The 19,221-nt window shown below is 48.1% G+C and overlaps 1 protein-coding gene across 2 annotated transcripts in view; it reads right to left on the bottom strand.

Moving 5' to 3' along the window:
- The window catches only part of PAK2 (p21 (RAC1) activated kinase 2), a 75,845-nt gene extending 62,827 nt beyond the window's left edge, over positions 1–13,018 (bottom strand). For both annotated transcript variants that reach the window (XM_040427760.1, XM_040427762.1), the window contains exon 1: positions 12,897–13,018. The gene's annotated coding sequence lies outside the window, so the exon portion shown is untranslated. The remainder of the gene's footprint in view (positions 1–12,896) is intronic.
- Positions 13,019–19,221: the final 6,203 nt, after the last annotated feature.

Here is a 19,221-nt window from a genome sequence, read left to right as displayed (position 1 = left end):
TTTTACAAACTTCTTTTTTTATTCTCTTATACGTTAATAAGGATACAGTGTTATGCAGAGGTGTACTTATTACAATTTTATAGACAACTTATACTATTTACAGTCGCGCGGGGGGGGGGGGGCGCAAAATGTTTTTTTCTTCCTAGGGGGGGCATGACAGAAAATAATTGAGAAGCACTGCTATAGGGGAAGGCTGCGTGTAAACTGCCCGGGGTCACACCGCTGGCATACATGTAATCATATGTACATGATATTACCACACAACACCTGCCCCTGTAGCACTGCAGTCCTCAATGGCCTGGTTACACCAGAAGAACCTACCCCCTATGCTGTGAATGGTGGAGATCTGACCACTGGGGATCACGGGATGGAGGTGTCGGAGTCCTGTGACTGCTGCTTCCTTCAATAAGAAGACCCTGTGATCGGTGGGGTTCCAGCCCTGGCATCTGATTTCTTAAGACATCTCACATCCCCCTTTTATGGGGGGGGGGGGGGATATGCACTTGTATGTAAGATACCAGACAATGACAGCGTTTCATTTCTATCAGTAACCCAGGAGAGCAAACAGATCAATATGCTCAGTGCTCTCAGTGACAGTAGGTATCAAGCAGATCATGTCCGCCTCCACCTCAATGTTATCTGTAATATCTGCAATGCTGAGAATCCTGTATGTAAGAGTTTGGGACTAATCTGCACCTTCCCATCTGTGAACCGAGGACGTGGTATGTGATAACACCCGCCAGCCCAGCGTCCTGAAGACGAATCTGCCTGCAGGCACGGACTTTGCAAAAAGCAGGTGGAATGTGCTGCAGAATGTTCCAGGCGTGCAGAAACGAGCCAGGACAGGAGGAATCAAAGAGCTGCTGCGTCGACAGCGAGGAGCGACCACTGCCAGAACAAAATCCCTACACTCTCCTCGGGACAGCAATATTACTGGCGAACGACAGAAAGAAAAGATGTAGCAAAGTGTTGTGCAAGAACAGAGTTATTTTATATTTTTTTTGCGAATTTCATATTTTGAAATTTGTTCACACTTTGTTTGGTGCTAAAAGAAGAATTGCGTTATGGATTCCATTACCACGGACCATAACGCAATTCTATGACGGAATGCCTTTAGAGGCATTCCGTTATTCATGCCGTCATAATAGAAGTTTAAGGCCTGAATAACGGATCAGTCTGGTTTACGTTATGCTGGAGTCCTCTCCTGCATAACAGAAACCGGACGGATCCATTTTGCAGCCCATAGACTTCTATTAGGACGGAATGAATAACTGAATGCCTCTAACACAGCTGTGTGCACGAGGCCATATGCAGAGCCTTTTCTCATAGTATATATCATGAATACTTTGTATAAACATTTTCAAAAAAGTCCCTACAAAAATGTAAGGGTACGTTCACACTTGCGGCAGAGAAATTCGGCAGGCAGTTCCGCTGCCGGATCCGTCAAAATGTATGCCAACTGATGGCATTTGTAAGACTGATCCGTCTTACAAATAAATGCTGGATCCGGCATTCAGGCAAGTGTTCCGTTTTTTGGCCGGAGATAAAACCGTAGCATGCTGCGGCATTATCTCCGTCAAAAAGACTGAACTGAAGACAACCTGATGCATCCTGAACAGATTGCTCTCCTTTCAGAATGCATGGGGATAAAACTGATCAGTTCTTTTTCGGTATTGAGCCCCTAGGACGGAACTCAGTGCCGGAAAAGAAAAACGCTAGTGTGAAAGTACCCCAAGTTTAATATATAAAATAAAATATTTGTATTCCCGCCCCACACCGCCATACTGCTGCTGACCAACATTGCTCCTCAGTCTTCCCGTCAGTGCAGGAGGAGACCACCGTCAATCACAAGCAGCTAAACCTGGGGGCTAATGACCCTTAGTGACTTCTAATGCAGGTCAGGACAGGACAGCAGGCGAGGTATGCACTGCTCCAGGCCTACTGCTTACAGGTCAACAATTGCATTATGAAAAGACTTTCCAGCCTACTCCATGTGCCGGTCATTAATGCATGTGATAGCGGAATCGTCCTGAAAATTTAAATTGGATGGGCAGGGGCAGAGGCAGGCCTTGGAAGCTGGACACGATAGGATTCAGAGGTTTGAAATGGTTGCATTTCCAGAAGGAGGATGGGGAAGTAACTTCACTGTCCCAGTCCACCATGATGGATCATGCATTCTGTCTCTTCAGCACCCCCGTAAGTGTTTCCCAGTCATTCATATGAAATACACATTGATACATGATGCAACCCTCCCCAAATGGAAAACGTCTGCAGAAAACCCCTCCTAGATCGGTCAGGTTTGTCCCTTCACTTCGCTATTTCAGCCGAGGCTAAACCCTGTCTTGTTTTTCCTCAATGGGGCAAAGGCTTTGATTTGAGAAACTTTTTTGAAGCAGTATTTCCCCTTATGTGTCCAGTACCAGAATCTAGATACACATTTTTGCCACATGAGAAGATCTAGGTCATCTAACAAACAAAAAAAGGATGCATGAACTGGTAAAGGGGGAGAGGACAACCATCAGCAATGTGGATACACATCAAGCCACCGAGAAGCCTGAAGATCCAAGCATAAGACGCGACGTTCAGAAGAAACAAGAAAGGAAATATTAATTACTGAAGAGGTGGAAAGAGGCAGCTTCATGGCCCAGGCGATGACAGACAGGCCCGCAGGCTCTCCGATCCCTTTTGCTAATCATATCCGACTATTTTTCGACAAGTGTCAACAAGACCTCATCAGATTTTTGTGCTTCGTTGTGTTCAAATAATTCTAAAAAACCAGAGACAGAGATTGGCAAGAAATGTGCTCCCTCCCTGAATGCAGATCTGTGCCCCCCACAGCGCATCTGTAAACTAGGCCAATGCATCTGGTGATCAGAGGGGTCTGGGACCCCACAAAAAGAACAAGGGATTTCCTTTGCTTGCTTTTTGAAAACTTAGAGAATAACGTATCATCCAAGGTAACTGTGGCCAGCCAAATATCTCCACCGCCGGTTGGAGGTATTATACAGGATATACACAGGTAGGGTTGGACGATATCAAAAATATTCCCACGATAACGATATTAAGAAATTTATCGCGATAACGATATATATCGCGATAAATGCCCATTTAGAAGAAAAAAACACTTGGGGCCACAAGGAGACGTTATACTGTATGGGGGCAGCCACAAGGAGACGTTATACTGTATGGGGTAGCCACAAGGAGACGTTACACTGTATGGGGGGCAACAAGAAGACGTTACACTGTATGGGGCAGCCACAAGGAGACGTTATACTGTATGGGGGGCAGCCACAAGGAGACGTTATACTGTATGGGGGGCAGCCACAAGGAGACGTTACACTGTATGGGGGGCAGCCACAAGGAGACGTTATACTGTATGGGGGGCAGCCACAAGGAGACGTTATACTGTATGGGGGGCAGCCACAAGGAGACGTTACACTGTATGGGGGCAGCCACAAGGAGACGTTACACTGTATGGGGGCAGCCACAAGGAGACGTTATACTGTATGGGGGCAGCCACAAGGAGACGTTATACTGTATGGGGGCAGCCACAAGGAGACGTTACACTGTATGGGGGCAGCTACAAGGAGACGTTATACTGTATGGGGGCAGCCACAAGGAAACGTTATACTGTATGGGGGGCAGCCACAAGGAGACATTATACTGTATGGGGGCAGCCACAAGGAGACGTTATACTGTATGGGGGCAGCCACAAGGAGACGTTACACTGTATGGGGGCAGCCACAAGGAGACGTTATACTGTATGGGGGCAGCCACAAGGAAACGTTATACTGTATGGGGGGCAGCCACAAGGAGACGTTATACTGTATGGGGGCAGCCACAAGGAGACGTTATACTGTATGGGGGCAGACGGGCAGTTCCCCAGCCTCTGATCAGCCCCCCCAGCCTCTCCCTCTTATCAGCCCCCTCTGGTAACCCCCCCCCCCCCCTAGTATTAATCATTGGTGGCAGTGGCCACAGGGTCCCCCTCCCCATCATTGGTGGCAGTGGGCAGTGCACCCCCCCCCCCCCCAGTATTAATCATTGGTGGCAGTGGCCACAGGGTGCCCCTCCCATCATTGGTGGCAGTGGGCCCCCCCCCCTCCCCAGTATTAATCATTGGAGGCCACAGGGTCTTCCCCCCGATCATCGGTGGCAGTCGGCCCCCCCTCCTCCCTCCCCAGAATTAATCATTGGAGGCCACAGGGTCGTCCCCCCATCATTGGTGGATGTGGGCAGTGCCCCCCTCCTCCCTCCCTCCCTCCCCAGTATTAATCATTGAGGCCACAGGGTCGTCCCCCCATCATTGGTGGATGTGGGCAGTGCCCCCCTCCTCCCTCCCCAGTATTAATCATTGAGGCCACAGGGTCGTCCCCCCATCATTGGTGGCAGTGGGGCCCCCCCTCCTCTCTCCCTCCCCAGTATTTATCATTGGAGGCCACAGGGTCGTCGTCCTCCTCCTCCCCCCATCATTGGTGGCAGTTTGCAGTTCCGATCGGAGTCCCAGCAGTGTAATGCTGGGGCTCCGATCGGTAACCATGGTAGCCAGGACGCTACTGAAGCCCTGGCTGCCATGGTATGTTAGTGAGCAGCATTATACTCACGTGCGTCGTGGCCGCCGGGCGCTCCTTCTTCTCATAGGTCTGTGCGGCGCATTGCTAATGCTATAAGCCTTAGCAATGCGCCGCACAGACAGAAGAAGGAGCGACCGGCGGCCACGACGCACGCGAGTATAATGCTGCTCACTAACATACCATGGCAGCCAGGGCTTCAGTAGCGTCCTGGCTACCATGGTAACCGATCGGAGCCCCAGCATTACACTGCTGGGACTCCGATCGGAACTGCAAACTGCCACCAATGATGGGGGGAGGAGGAGGACGACGACCCTGTGGCCTCCAATGATTAATACTGGGGAGGGAGAGAGGAGGGGGGGCCCACTGCCACCAATGATGGGGGGACGACCCTGTGGCCTCAATGATTAATACTGGGGAGGGAGGGAGGAGGGGGGCACTGCCCACATTCCCGGCACCCGACCTCTGAGAGGACGCTGTGATCACCTGAGGGGTTAATTGCGCGGATCACAGCGTCCTCTCAGAGGTCGGGTGCAGGAAATGCGAGTGACAGAATTCCTTCCCTCCCCCACGCCGGCCGAACTGCTAAGAGCGCCGCCGCAAGCGGCCAGCAGGTATCGGGGACATTTGCACGAGTAGAAGTACTCTGCAAATGTCCCGTATCGGTTCATGCTGGGGCGGGCGGCCGCAGATTTAGAAGCGGTCAGCGTACATGACCGCTCCTATGACGTCACGAAATACCGCGGTATTTACAAAACGGCGATATCGCCATATCGCCGTTTTTTTAATACCGCGGTATATCGTGATACCGGTATATCGCTCAACCCTATACACAGGTCACTGGGAATGTGTAGCCACCTTAAAAGGGGTTCACAAAACCTCTAAATGAAAAGGGGGGGGTAGTCTGACCCCCACCGCAGTTTTAGTTATGGCTCCGAATCTGTTCTGGCTAAGGAAAGGCACTCACCAATTTATCGGCACCCATTTCCAGCATAGTAACATAGTAACATAGTACATAAGGCCGAAAAAAGACATTTGTCCATCCAGTTCGGCCTGTCATCCTGCAAGTTGATCCAGAGGAAGGCAAAAAACCCTGTGAGGTAGAAGCCAATTTTCTCCACTTTAGGGAAATAAAAAATTTCTTCCCGAATCCAATCAGGCAATCAGAATAACTCCCTGGATCAACGACCCCCCTCTAGTAGCTATAGCCTGTAATATTATTACGCTCTAGAAATACATCCAGGCCCCTCTTGAATTCCTTTATTGTAGTCACCATCACCACCTCCTCAGGCAGAGAGTTCCATAGTCTCACCGCTCTTACCGTAAAGAACCCTCTTCTATGTTTGTGTACAAACCTTCTTTCCTCCAGACGCAGAGGATGTCCCCTCGTCACAGTCACAGTCCTGGGGATAAATAGCTGATGGGATAGATCTCTGTACTGACCCCTGATATATTTATACATATTAATTAGATCTCCCCTTAGTCGTCTTTTTTCTAAAGTGAATAACCCTAATTTTGATAATCTTTCAGGGTACTGTAGTTGCCCCATTCCAGTTATTACTTTAGTTGCCCTCCTCTGAACCCTCTCTAGCTCTGCTATGTCTGCCTTGTTTACAGGAGCCCAGAACTGTACACAGTACTCCATGTGTGGTCTGACTAGCGATTTGTAAAGTGGTAAAGCATGGACGGTGAAATGTTTTATGTTCTGTCAGTCAACAAATGCACCACTGCAGGCATTTACTGGTCGGCAGCACAAGACCACTGAGGCCAGTAAATGGCTGCAGCAGTGCATGTGACTGTTGTGACATCAAACTTCTGGCACACAGTAGACCAGAAGCAGCAGAAACCAGACCCTCTGAGCTGGAAAGAAGTGGTGGTAAATCGGCGATTTCTTTCGAGGCTCAGCAGATTTGGGACCATGTCTACACTTGGTGTGGGGATTGCAAAACCCCTTTAAAAGTGTCAAGTGAACTTCAATGGTAAATGGTCATGCATAACAGTAGAGCCCAGAGGGCCTTCATTTTTGTGAGACTGGTGGATGTCACAGCTCTCCGCTGCCCAGCGATCACTATCTCACACTATTCGAATAATCTGGTGAACGTTCTTGAATACTTATATTATCACAGCCTTTCTTAAAAGAAAAAAAAAGAAAAAGAAATCTTTATTGTAGTCTGTTTAAAAAGAGGGCATAAACCTATATGTCACAATCTGTGACCATCAGGCAATCAGACTTGAAGAGTGCAGAAAGGGACTGAGGAACAACCCTCTGCACAGTTACAAGTCAAGGTGCTGCTAATAGTCTGCAAGCAGGACAACAGGACACGGTGCAATCTACTTCTAGACACAGGTGTTCCCCGAGTGAACCTCCGAGATGGTTACCGACCAATGCAGCCGTGTCAGGCTGGAGGGGCTATATTGTATCAGCCACACGGACTGTACTGTCCATGATACAACAAGTGCTCCACACTGAAGACTTGGCTGGAGTCGTCCTACTATCACTAGACGCCACTCGCACACACCACACGGCTATGTTCATCCAGGATACAATGCACCGTGTGATTCACGTTCAATGTACGTGGAAACATGCATACCCTCATAGGCGTCAGTGTTTAGGCCACCCTCCATCTCATGGTCAGTATCACCTAGCTAAGAGGTAAACTCTCACAGCTCATGCACACTCGGCCTAGAGAGCCGTGTCCTGAACAATGAACGCGTTTCCACGTGACATATGTTCGCCACGTATCTTCAGGAGCTAATTAAGAAACGCCTGTATCAGGACAAGTGCCCCGCACTATTGTGTGCTAGGGCTCTGGCGCTATGATGGCCCAGCGATCACACCTAATGAGAAAACCGTTTCCCTGAAATTCTCCTTCAACTATGTTGGGTTTTAGGGCTTGTTCACGCGACCGTGTGAAGCCCGTGCTGTGGACCACAAATTGCGGTCCGCAATGCACAGGTACCCTCCGTGGAGAGGCCGCATGGGGATCGCAGACCCATTCACTTAAATGGGTCCGCAATCCGTCTGTTCTGCAAAAAGATAGAACTTGCTCTATCTTTTTGCAGTGCTGAGGCACGGAACCCCAGGAAGCACTCCGCAGTGCTTCTGTAGTGTTCAGTTCCGCAGCTCCGGATTTGTGGACCCATTGAAGTGAATGGGTCCGCATCCGTGATGCCGAATGCACACGGAACGGTGCCCGTGTACTGCAGATCCGCAATACGGCAACGGGCAGCATACGTTCGTGTGAATCAGCCCTTAGGTGGCTTTCCCACGGCCGTGTGGGGTCCATGAAACATGATCTGTAACAGCATCATAGTGATCTGTGAGGCAGAGAGTTTGGGTCAGCTGAGTCGTGGTAAATGTGGTCGTCTCACAGACCACATTTCATGGACCACACACGGCCATGTGAAAATAGCCTATTAAGCATAAAATGCATTAACGTAAAAAAAAAAAATAAGAAAAAATGCTAATTTTGCATGACCGCCTGTATGTTGTGGAATATAGTCTGCCAAGCAGCATCTTGCTGAGTTCTCACATAACCTGGGAGTGCCGGTGTTGATTTTACACCCTGCAGGACGGAGCTCTGGCCGGCGGCTGCAAAGACAAGAAAGGCTTGACGTACAATGAGGTACATAAAGATAAAGGGGTACTCCAGATTTCAACTGTTTGCATGTCCGGAAATGACATCTCTTGTGGCTCCACCAATGACGCGCCCGCACTGCTGGTCAGTCTCATCAGCATTTCCGTATATCTATCGTAAATCTTTCTATTTAGGAGTACAGGCATGAGAGCCGGCAGGGTGGATGGCAACCTATTTTACCAGATAAGCGGTGCCAGTTTTGTTTGGCAACCTCTTATCTACTCTACTTACTGAATTCACACATGCTTGGCTGAGCCAGCAGTGCAAGACTATGGGGGAGTCATGGTTGGCCACATGTATATTCCAAGCTTTGGCGACAACAGTGGACATTTAAGTTTCAAAAGACATAAAAAATAAATTGCTTTTCACAGGGGAATTTCCCACATAGTTTCCTTTTATACAATAATCAGCCATAACATTAAAATCAGTCTAGGTCTCCCCAAAACAGCTCTCTGACCACTCATAGTATGGACTCCACAAGACCTCTGAAGGTGTCAGGTGTGATCCGCATATACTTGAAGTCCTGTAAGGGTACTTTCACACTAGCGTTATTCTTTTCCGGCACTGAGTTCCATCCTAGGGGCTCAATACCGGAAAAGAACTGATCAGGTATATCCCCATGCATTCTGAATGGAGAGCAACCCGTTCAGGATGCATCAGGAAGTCTTCCGTTCAGTCTTTTTTCACTGATCAGGCAAAAGATAAAACCGCAGCATGCTACGGTTTTATCTCCGGCCCAAAAAACGGAACACTTGCCTGAATGCTGGATATGTCCTTCCGGTCTGCACATGCACAGACCGGAAAAAAGGTGATACAAATAAATGCCGGATCCGTTTTGCCAGATGACACCGGAAAGACGGATCTGGCATTTCAATGCATTTTTCTGACTGATCAAGCATATGCCTGCCGGATCACTCTGCCGCAAGTGTGAAAGTAGCCTAAGCTGCAAGGATAAGCCTTCGTGTATTGGACCATTCCAAAGAAGTAGCTCTTCTGTAGGATCCGACCAGACGGGATAACCTTCACTCCTGATGTGCATCAGGGAGTCTTCGGCACATCGTGTCGCCACTAACCACTGCATATCAGGAACACCTCACTAGACCTGCCAATTTTGAGATGCTCCAAGTCAGTCGTCTAGCAATCACAATTTGGTCCTCGTCAAGGCCTCTCAGATCCTTAGGCCTCATGTACACAACCGTTGTTTGGGTCCGCATCCGAGCCGCCAAAATGGACCCATTCATTTCAATAGGGCCGCAAAAGATGCGGACAGCACTCCGTGTGCTGTCCGCATGCATGGCTCCGTTCCACGGCCCCGCTAAAAAAAATATAACATGTCCTATTCTTGTCCGCACTTTGCAGACAAGAATAGGCATTTATATTGCCGGCGCCCGTTCCGTAAATTGCGGAAGGCAACATAGGCGCCTTCCATTTTTTGCGGATCCGCGGACCGCAAAAAACTGAACGGTCGTGTGCATGAGGCCTTAGGCCTCTTTCACACGGGCGTTGCGGGAAAATGTGCGGGTGCGTTGCTGGAACACCCGCGATTTTTCCGCGCGAGTGCAAAACATTGTAATGCGTTTTGCACTCGCGTGAGAAAAATCACGCATGTTTGGTACCCAAACCCGAACTTCTTCACAGAAGTTCGGGCTTGGGTTAAATGTTCTGTAGATTTTATTATTTTCCCTTATAACATGGTTATAAGGGAAAATAATAGCATTCTGAATACAGAATGCATAGTAAAACAGCGCTGGAGGGGTTAAAAAATAAATAAAAAAAATTAACTCACCTTCTCTTGTTCGCGTAGGTCCCGGTCTCTTCTTTACTTCTTTAATGATGAGCTGTGGGCTAAAGGACCTTTGGTGACGTCAGATCACATGCTCCAATCACATGGTCCATCACTGTGGTGATGGACCATGTGATTGGAGCATGTGATCTGACGTCACCACAGGTCCTAGCCGATAGTTCATCTTTTGAGAAGTAAAGAAGAGACCGGGAACAAGAGAAGGTGAGTTAATTTGTATTTATTTTTTTAACCCTCAATTGATCACCTACTAAGCATTCTGTATTCAGAATGCTATTATTTTCCCTTATAACCATGTTATAAGGGAAAATAATACAGTGAATAGACTGTCTCCTAGCAACCGTGCGTGAAAATCGCACCGCATCCGCACTTGCTTGCGATTTTCAAGCAACCCCATTCACTTCTATGGGGCCTGCGTTGCGTGAAAAACGCAGAATATAGAGCTTGCTGCGATTTTCACGCAGCGCACAAGTGATGCGTGAAAATCACCGCTCATGTGAACAGCCCCATAGAAATGAATGGGTCGGTATTCAGTGCGGGTGCAATGCGTTCACCTCCCGCATCGCATCCGCGCGGAATACTCGCCCGTGTGAAAGGGGCCTTAGGGCACGGCCACACGGTCAGGTTTCCTGATGCAGTTTTGGAAGCCAAACCCAGGCGTGGATGATGAAAGAAAAGAAAATATAAAAGGGCAGAAACCACTTCTGTTTTTTGAATTCACTCCTAGTCTTGGCTTCCAAATCTGTGGCTGGACCCTTACACTCGTTCATTTTTTTTCCTGGCTCTAACATACCAGTCTCTAGTTAGTGCATCTTGTAGATGTGGATCATGAAGAATCACATGAACGGGCCCAGCTCACTGTAAAACAAAGACGACCCATTGTGAGCGAGCATTAATCGCCTGGATAACGTACCAATGACAAATAGGTCACCAGAAGGATTACCACAACCGGTCACTTCAGTAGACCACAATCCTAGAGATGCACTTGGCCATTTCTGAGGAAACCTGCCAGGTTCTGAGTCAGTAACTTCAATGAAGCAGACCTCATACGGAAGAGGGCGAACATTAGGGTGACCACCTTAATGCTATCATGGCAGCCATATTGGTTGTCACAACCACTTAGGCCTTGTTCACAAGCCTTTCTTGGGGGATGTTCACCTAGTTTTTTTGACATGGGTTCCACACCAAAAACACATGCACCGCTTCCCCCACTTATTTCAACAGGGAACCTACTTGTGTATTTATATTTTTTTTTTTCAGCCAAAAGTTTTAAATAGGAAGTAACCTGTCCATCAATGACGTGGAATCAGCATCCAGAACGAAAAACCACAAGAAAGAAGGGCGTGTTACGTCAGAATGTCAGTGCGGATGCCTCGCCACGCGGAACCCGACACCCACTGGTTTGGTTGGGAGGCTGTGATGCCCGCAGTCTAAGGCTACATGCACACAACACTGTGTTTTGCTGTCCGCAAAAAAAAACAAAAAACAAACAGATGACAGCCGTATGCCATCAGTTTTTTTTTTTTGCGGATCCATTGTAACAATGCCTAAAACGGACAAGAATAGGACATGTTCTATTATTTTTTTTTGCAGGGATACGGAACGGACATACTGATGCGGACAGCACACTGTGCGCTGTCCGCATTCTTTTGCGGACCCATTGAAATGAATGGGTCCGCATCCTATCCGCAAAAAAAAACAAAAACGGAACGGACACAGAAACTTACAACGTTCGTGTGCATGAGGCCTTAGGGTCTTTTCACACAGAGTTTAATCTACGTGGATTTTGGCACAGATGGCCACAGAAAGCAGATGCAATCCACTACCCGTTGATTTCAATGGGAAAACCGCAGGCATGTTTTTTTTCTCCACTCACTTTTAAAAACCATAGTGTGAAAAGGGACGTGACGTCCACTCAAAGCGGATTCTGTGTTGAACCCACGTCCAAACTTCGACTGAAAATTGGTAGGATAAAAAAAAAACACAAGACCACACACAAAACACGTGGAGCTTTAAGGGGGATTCCGTATCAGGTATTTTCAGAACAGAGAATACTAGAAAGGACCAGTACTTTTCAGCTCCATTCAATGACACAGAAATAATAAGCAGCGGATTTGGTCTTTGCGTGGTGATCCTGGCAGCACAACGGCCTATAACTCCTCAGGACTGGGTCAGGGACTACAGCAGGGATCAGTTAAACTACAACTCCCAGCATGCACATGGACCTGGCTGTTCTAGTAACTCCCATGGAAGTGAAAAGAGGATTCTGGGAGTTGTAGTTTTAGAACAGCTGGAGGATGCTGATCCCTGGACTACATATAAGGAATATATAAAGCGCACAGTGGTGAACGTCGTATCCAAGGGCTCAATCCAAACACACAGCATCCTGCTGTACCACAGTCATCAACTCATGACCACATCCATTGCCTTAAAGGGGGTTCCAGGATTAGGAAACGGTGCACCACCTGTCCATGGACTGCGTCTGGTACGGCACCTGCGCTTCATGGAAGTGAATGGAGCTGAGCTGTAATACCACACACAACCTTCTTGATAGAAAGCAGCCATGTTTTTCTAATCCTGGACAACCCCTTTAAGTCGCCTGTATGACTGCAGCCTGGCACTGCCCCGCTCACTAGCAGTCCAGGTAGTCACGTGACAGCAGCCAGCCTGCAATACACACACTGGTCTGCCTGCTGCCCATACACCTGCTCCACAGCAGCCCTGCAATTGTTACCAGACCCAGCACGGTGCCCACCACATACATAGCAGATAAACTGTACCCACAGTGGTCACCCGGCTCCCGGGCACATTCACACACCATGCCCCCTACAGGCGGCAGTGAGAACTGTGCCGTGCCGCACTGACTGGGAACGACGGAGTAAATACCGGATGTTATGATGTAGCGCTGCGGCCTCAACTCCCCGCCGGTGCCGGCTCCTTCCTACGTTCTACTCAGACCCTTTTCTCGACGCACAGACCCTCCTTCTCCTCACCCTTTCCGGTTCCGGGTTGCCACACCTCCTCCTCTTCCCCTCAGACCGGTCACATTGCCTGCAGCCGCCTTCTTCTTCTTCCTCCAGGAGAGCGCCCTCTGCTGCTCGCCACGTCCAGAGTCACTGCGGACTGCGCTCCTGGGCGGCGATATTATCGCGATATAATCGCAGTGTAACTTCAGTATCTGTCACCTGAAGACGCCTCTCCTAAAGCGTGACATGTGCTCGTCTACAATACATGAAGTAGTCGTGTAATTATCGCATTGGGCCAGGAAATCATGTCATGCTTTAGGCTATGGCCGATATGTGTGGCGACATACTGGGACGTGATAGTCACAAAACATCCAGATATGAATGATTTTGTGTTGCAAGTCACTCACAGCTTTCACTCCATTGCCTTTAACGTAACAAAGCAATAAAATAGTCGCGCGATATCATTTTGCAGACAAAAATATGGATGACATCTGTGCGACGTCCGTGTTGCATCAGGTTTTTTTTTTTTGCAGATTTAGGCTCCATTCACACGTCCGTATAATGGGTCCACATCCATTCCACAATTTGCGGAACGGGTGCGTCCCCATTCATTCTCTATGGGGACGGAATCGATGCGGAGAGCACACTATGTGCTCTCCGCATCCGCATTTCCGGAGCGCGCCCCCGATCTTCCGGTCCACGGTTTCGGAAAAAAATAGGACATGTCCTATTGTCCGCAATTGCGGACAAGAAAAGGCATTTTCTATGAGAGTGCCGGCGATGTTTGGTCCGCAAAATGCAGAACGCACATTGCCGGTGTCCGTGTTTTGCGGATCCACAAAACCCATACGGACGTGTGAATGGACCCTTATTGTGCTATGCCGTACAATGCCTATCCTTGTCCGCAAAACGAACAAGAATAGGACATTCTATCTTTTTTACGAGGCCATGGAACGGACATACGGATGCACATTTTTTGTGGTCCCATCCAATCCGCACAAAATGCAGATCGGATGCGGAGCGAACATATGGTCATGTAAATGAGCCCTGGCTTAGAAGAACAGCCGAGCGTGTTTGCATGCTGGGAGTTGTAGTAGAGCGGCAGGGGAGTCCGGCAGGCTGTTCACCCGCCGGACTCCCCTGCCGCTAGTGTGAAACTAGCCTTAGCAGCTCATCCCCATTCACTTCTGTAGGGCTGAGCTGTGCCTAGACCACGTGGCCAATGAACGTGACATCACTGGCCTAGGGTAAACTGTGAGAAGGCACCGGCGCTCCTCAGAGGGAAAGATGAGAGAAGTCTCTGGTGCTACTGCAAGCGCCGCTGCCTTCTCGTACCAGGTGTCCAGAGGAAAGGTTATCAGTATGAGGCTGGGGCTACACGATGACATGTCGCGCGACAATTTTTATGATAGTCTATGGCAGGCATCCTCAAACTGCGTCCCTCCAGCTGTTGTAAAACTACAACTCCCACCATGCCCTGCTGTAGGACGATAGCTGTAGGCTCTTCGGGCATGCTGGGAGTTGTAGTTTTGCAACAGCTGGAGGGCCGCAGTTTGAGGATGCCTGGTCTATGGTGTCGCGCTGCGACTGCGTCACGATAGTAGCAAAAAATCCATCCAAGGTGGATTTTTCTGAGACTGTCGCATCGCAGCGTGTCACCATAGACCAGTGGTGGCGAACCTAGGGCACGGGTACAAACTCCATGCAGATGTTGTCCTTGGTCGGATTTGAACCTAGGACCCCAGCGCTGCAAAGCACCAGTGCCAACCACTGAGCCACCATACATGGAAGCTATACTATACTGGACTGTAGTATTCAAGGTAAGTTGCCGTGTTGGCACTTTGCGATAAATAAGTGGGTTTTGGGTTACAGTTTGGGCACTCTGTCTCTAAAAGGTTCACCATCACTGCCATAGACTATCATTATAAAAATTGTCACGCAACACATGTTGCAGTGTAGTTGTGCCCTATGTGTCACGTGACTTATTGTCGTCGTGTAGCCCTAGCCTTAGGGGACTTTCACACTAGCGTTAAAGTTTTCCGGTATTGAGTTCCGTTCTAGGGGCTCTATACCGGAAAAAAATGATAATTTTTGTCCCAATGCATTCTGAATGAAAAGCAATCCGTTCAGGATGCATCAGTTCAGTCACTTTAACGGTATTTGGACGGATAAAAATTCCAGAACACTTGCCTGAATGCCAGATCCAACAGTAATTTCCATTGAAATGTATTGATCAAGTGTTCCGGTAAAACGGATCCCGTTTCCAGGTCCAAAATAATAAATACCGGATCCGGCATTGCAGACTGATCAGTCTGCAAATGACATGCGTTTGCATACAGTTTTTCTGATCAGGCAACTGAACTGCCTGCCGGAATCAAACAACGCAAGGTTATCAGAAGATTTTTGCCTCTAAGGGCTCTTTCACACTTGCGTTGTCCGGATCCGGCGTGTACTCCATTTGCCGGAATTACACGCCGGATCCGGAAAAATGCAAGTGAACTGAAAGCATTTGAAGACGGATCCGTCTTCAAAATGCGTTCAGTGTTACTATGGCACCCAGGACGCTATTAAAGTCCTGGTTGCCAGAGTAGGAGCGGGGGAGCAGTATACTTACCGTCCGTGCAGCTCCCGGGGCGCTCCAGAATGACGTCAGAGCGCCCCATGCGCATGGATGACGTGTCCATGCGATCACGTCATCCATGCGCGTGGGGCGCCCTGTCGTCACTCTGAAGCGCCCCGGGAGCCGCACGGACGGTAAGTATACTGCTCCCCCGCTCCCCACTACACTTTACCATGGCTGCCAGGACTTTAGCGTCCTGGCAGCCATGGTAACCATTCAGAAAATGCTAAACGTCGGATCCGTTAATGCGCCGAAACGACGTTTAGCTTAAGGCCGGATCCGGATTAATGCCTTTCAATGGGCATTAATTCCGAATCCGGCCTTGCAGCAAGTGTTCCGGATTTTTGGCCGGAGCAAAAAGCGCAGCATGCTGCGGTATTTTCTCTGGCCAAAAAACGTTCCGGTCCGGAACTGAAGACATCCTGATGCATCCTGAACGGATTTCTCTCCATTCAGAATGCATTAGGATAAAACTGATCAGGATTCTTCCGGCATAGAGCCCCGACGACGGAACTCTATGCCGGAAGAAAAGAACGCAAGTGTGAAAGGGCCCTAACTTATTTCCATGCCGATTCCTGAGACCGCCTCCCATTGTAAGGTGCCATACCAGGATGCCTTTTCATCGTGTTACCAACTATCTTGATGCCTATGACGATTGGATTTACTTATCATTGATCCCCTGATGAACCAGTCGTATTAAAACTGGGGAAACGCGTCAGGACAATTATTTTCTTGATTTCTTGATCCACCTGGCAGGGCCATAACAGGTTACAGCGAGGGCTTAGCCACCGAGAAGTGGCGGGTGAGGGGTAGCCACTAGGGACTTAACAGGGTTATCTCTCCCCTGGTCCTGACCTCACTTCTCATGGGCCTAATACTGAAGTCCGCTGTCTCCAAACTGTAAGTCCGTACATCTATAATTATTTGGACATCCAGGCTCTGCTATATACATCATTTTTTTGGGCACAATATGTTGTTTTTTCTTTTCTTTTCTTTTTTTGGGGGGGGGGGGGGGTAATATTTTAATATAAAATAGTAAAAGTTACATTTTATTGAAAACGTTAATTTTCCTCTGTGATATTTTTATTGATACTTTTCCACATAATCAAACTGTCAATGATATTTTTTATTTTGGGCAGGAGCCTCAGTTGGTCAGAAACAAGGAAAATTCAGGAAATTCTTTAACCCCTTCTCTGATCTGGGTGATTTTTGGATCTGTTGGTCACCCAGGTCAGGGCTATCAGGGGATGTCACATTTGTGGGGATATTGTGGATTTTGGGGTACTTTTTAATGCTTTATAAAACAAAATGTGGTTTACTGCCTGGAGATGATTGGGTTACATACAGTGTCTGACCTAATTCTCTCCCAGGCAGAGGGGAGGCATTGTGTGTCCTGTATGGGAATGTCCCAGAATGTGTGGTTATTTCCATTGGTCTGTGTGGTTGTCACCCAGTTCTCCATCAGGTCCAGAGGGGAGGTCCCCTTGCATGGGGACTTGCATATAAGGCCGTAAAAGTGACTGAACTGAACTGTGGCACCAATAAAGTTTGATCTTCTTACCCTCAACTCGCAGCCTGGTCTCGTGTTGTAGGGAACAGCTATATCACTACTAGCTCTTGTAAGAGCTGCACAGCTACTGGGAATCACAACTCGGCTTGGAAGTCTCTGGAGCAACTGTACAGCGCCACTCTGACTAGGGGAGAAGGACGTCGCCAACGGTTGATACTGTTACACTCGCCATTAAAGCATTAATATAGGGTAACAGACTCCTTTTAAAGATAAAAACATAAGTACCTACCAACAAAATTTCAAGAGCATGGTGTAACAAGAAGCCATGGGGGCCCCATAGAAAAACTTGCCCCGCCCCTGCAAACACCTTTAGCAAGTACAGAACATGAGAGGCTTATGATATGTTGGTTTCCCTAATGCACAGGAATAAGGCACATAGTGCCGGCAGAATAATTTGCACAGTGATGTCACGATAGTATAATAATATGCATAGCAATGTGCAGAAATGAATCAGTGATGTCACAGCACAGATATAATTGGAAAACTAATGCACTCTACTGTATACATCACGAAGGCTACTTTCACACTAGCGTTTTTACTGGATCCGGCAGGGTTCAGCAAAAACGCTTCCGTTACTGATACAACCGTCTGCATCCATTATGAACGGATCCGGTTGTATTATCTATAACATTGCCAAGACGGATCCATGATGAACTCCATTGAAAGTCAATGGGGGACAGATCTGTTTTCTATTGTGTCAGAGTTAAACGGATCTGTCCCCTTTGACTTGAATTGTGGGTCATGACGGATCCGTCTTGCTCCACATCTTAGGACGGAAAGCAAACCGCAGAATGCTGCGGTTTGCCCTCTGGTATGAGAACGGAGCGGAATGCATTTTGGAGCACTCCGTTCTGTTCGGTTACGTTTTGTCCCCTCTGACAATGAATGGGGACAAAACTGAAGTGTTTTTTTCAGTATTGAGACCCTATGACAGATCTCAATACCGGAAAAAATTAACTCTACCTACTGCATGTCTGAGTGGAGATAGGCCCCCTTAGTTACTTTATATATAGACACCTATTACCTAAGCATCAAATCAGGCGAGATAAGACTAGAGGGCACATTTTCCACACTTTTGTAACAGGGATTCTTCAGCGTTAAGTCTGTATTACACAAGTGGATATTCTGCCAGATCATCGCTAACAAGCAATTGTAGGAACGCTCATTAGCGATGATATGGAGTGTAATACTGCCGCCGATTACCCGCTCAATTATCGGCAATCCCAATCTTTCAGCAGGTTTAAAAATCATCATTTGCCAGTGGCAGATCGTGCCATACAGTGGAGATCGCTGAATGTAATAGCAGCAGTCTCCTCCACTAACAAGCAGGCGATTGTCAGGAAAGAACGCTTCCCTCCCGACAATCGCCTGCATAACCTGCCTGTCTCATGAAGACAACTCCTTTTTAATCCAGCTTCTTTCTCTAAAGCTGGCCATACCTACTAGATAGAAGTTGGTTGATAGTCGAACGAAACAATCATCTGAGAAGTGATAGTTACATGGACACGGCCACCCACATTATAGTCTATATTAGGTGGTACAGTTGATCAGACTGGTCGTACGCGTTCAATGAAACCGGCCGATGGGGCAAAGATATTTCTGGGAACGTTCTTTCATGGAAAGATCTTTCGTTCAGCTATCAGACAAACATTTTTAAACATGGATGCCTTCTTCGCAGACGATGGTGATCCTTCATAGGTCAGCTAAAATGATTCTTTTGTTGTCAAATTTCCCCCAACGAGCAATCACTTTGGTTGAAATCATCCGTTTTGAACAACTTTGTACTAATGTAATACCTACGGGACACAGCTCTCACCCTGAGGTATGTTTCTAGCATGGAAATGTGGAAAGAAGATGGTGACGATAAGAAGATTACTCCAGCACTTCATCTGGCCCTAGATGTGTATGGCCACCTTCACCCTCAATGGTCAGCTGTTATCCTCAGGGAAAGTGGCTTCTGGCCAGACATTTCTTCTGCAGAGGCCACTGCAGGACCCTTCAGATTAACATCCAGCCATTTAATGCATGGATAGGAAAGGTCCACCACAGCGGCTC

This window comes from Bufo bufo, chromosome 4 (assembly GCF_905171765.1).
Source record: "Bufo bufo chromosome 4, aBufBuf1.1, whole genome shotgun sequence".
Lineage (NCBI taxonomy): Eukaryota > Metazoa > Chordata > Amphibia > Anura > Bufonidae > Bufo > Bufo bufo.
This window is presented reverse-complemented; position numbering and strand designations above follow the sequence as displayed.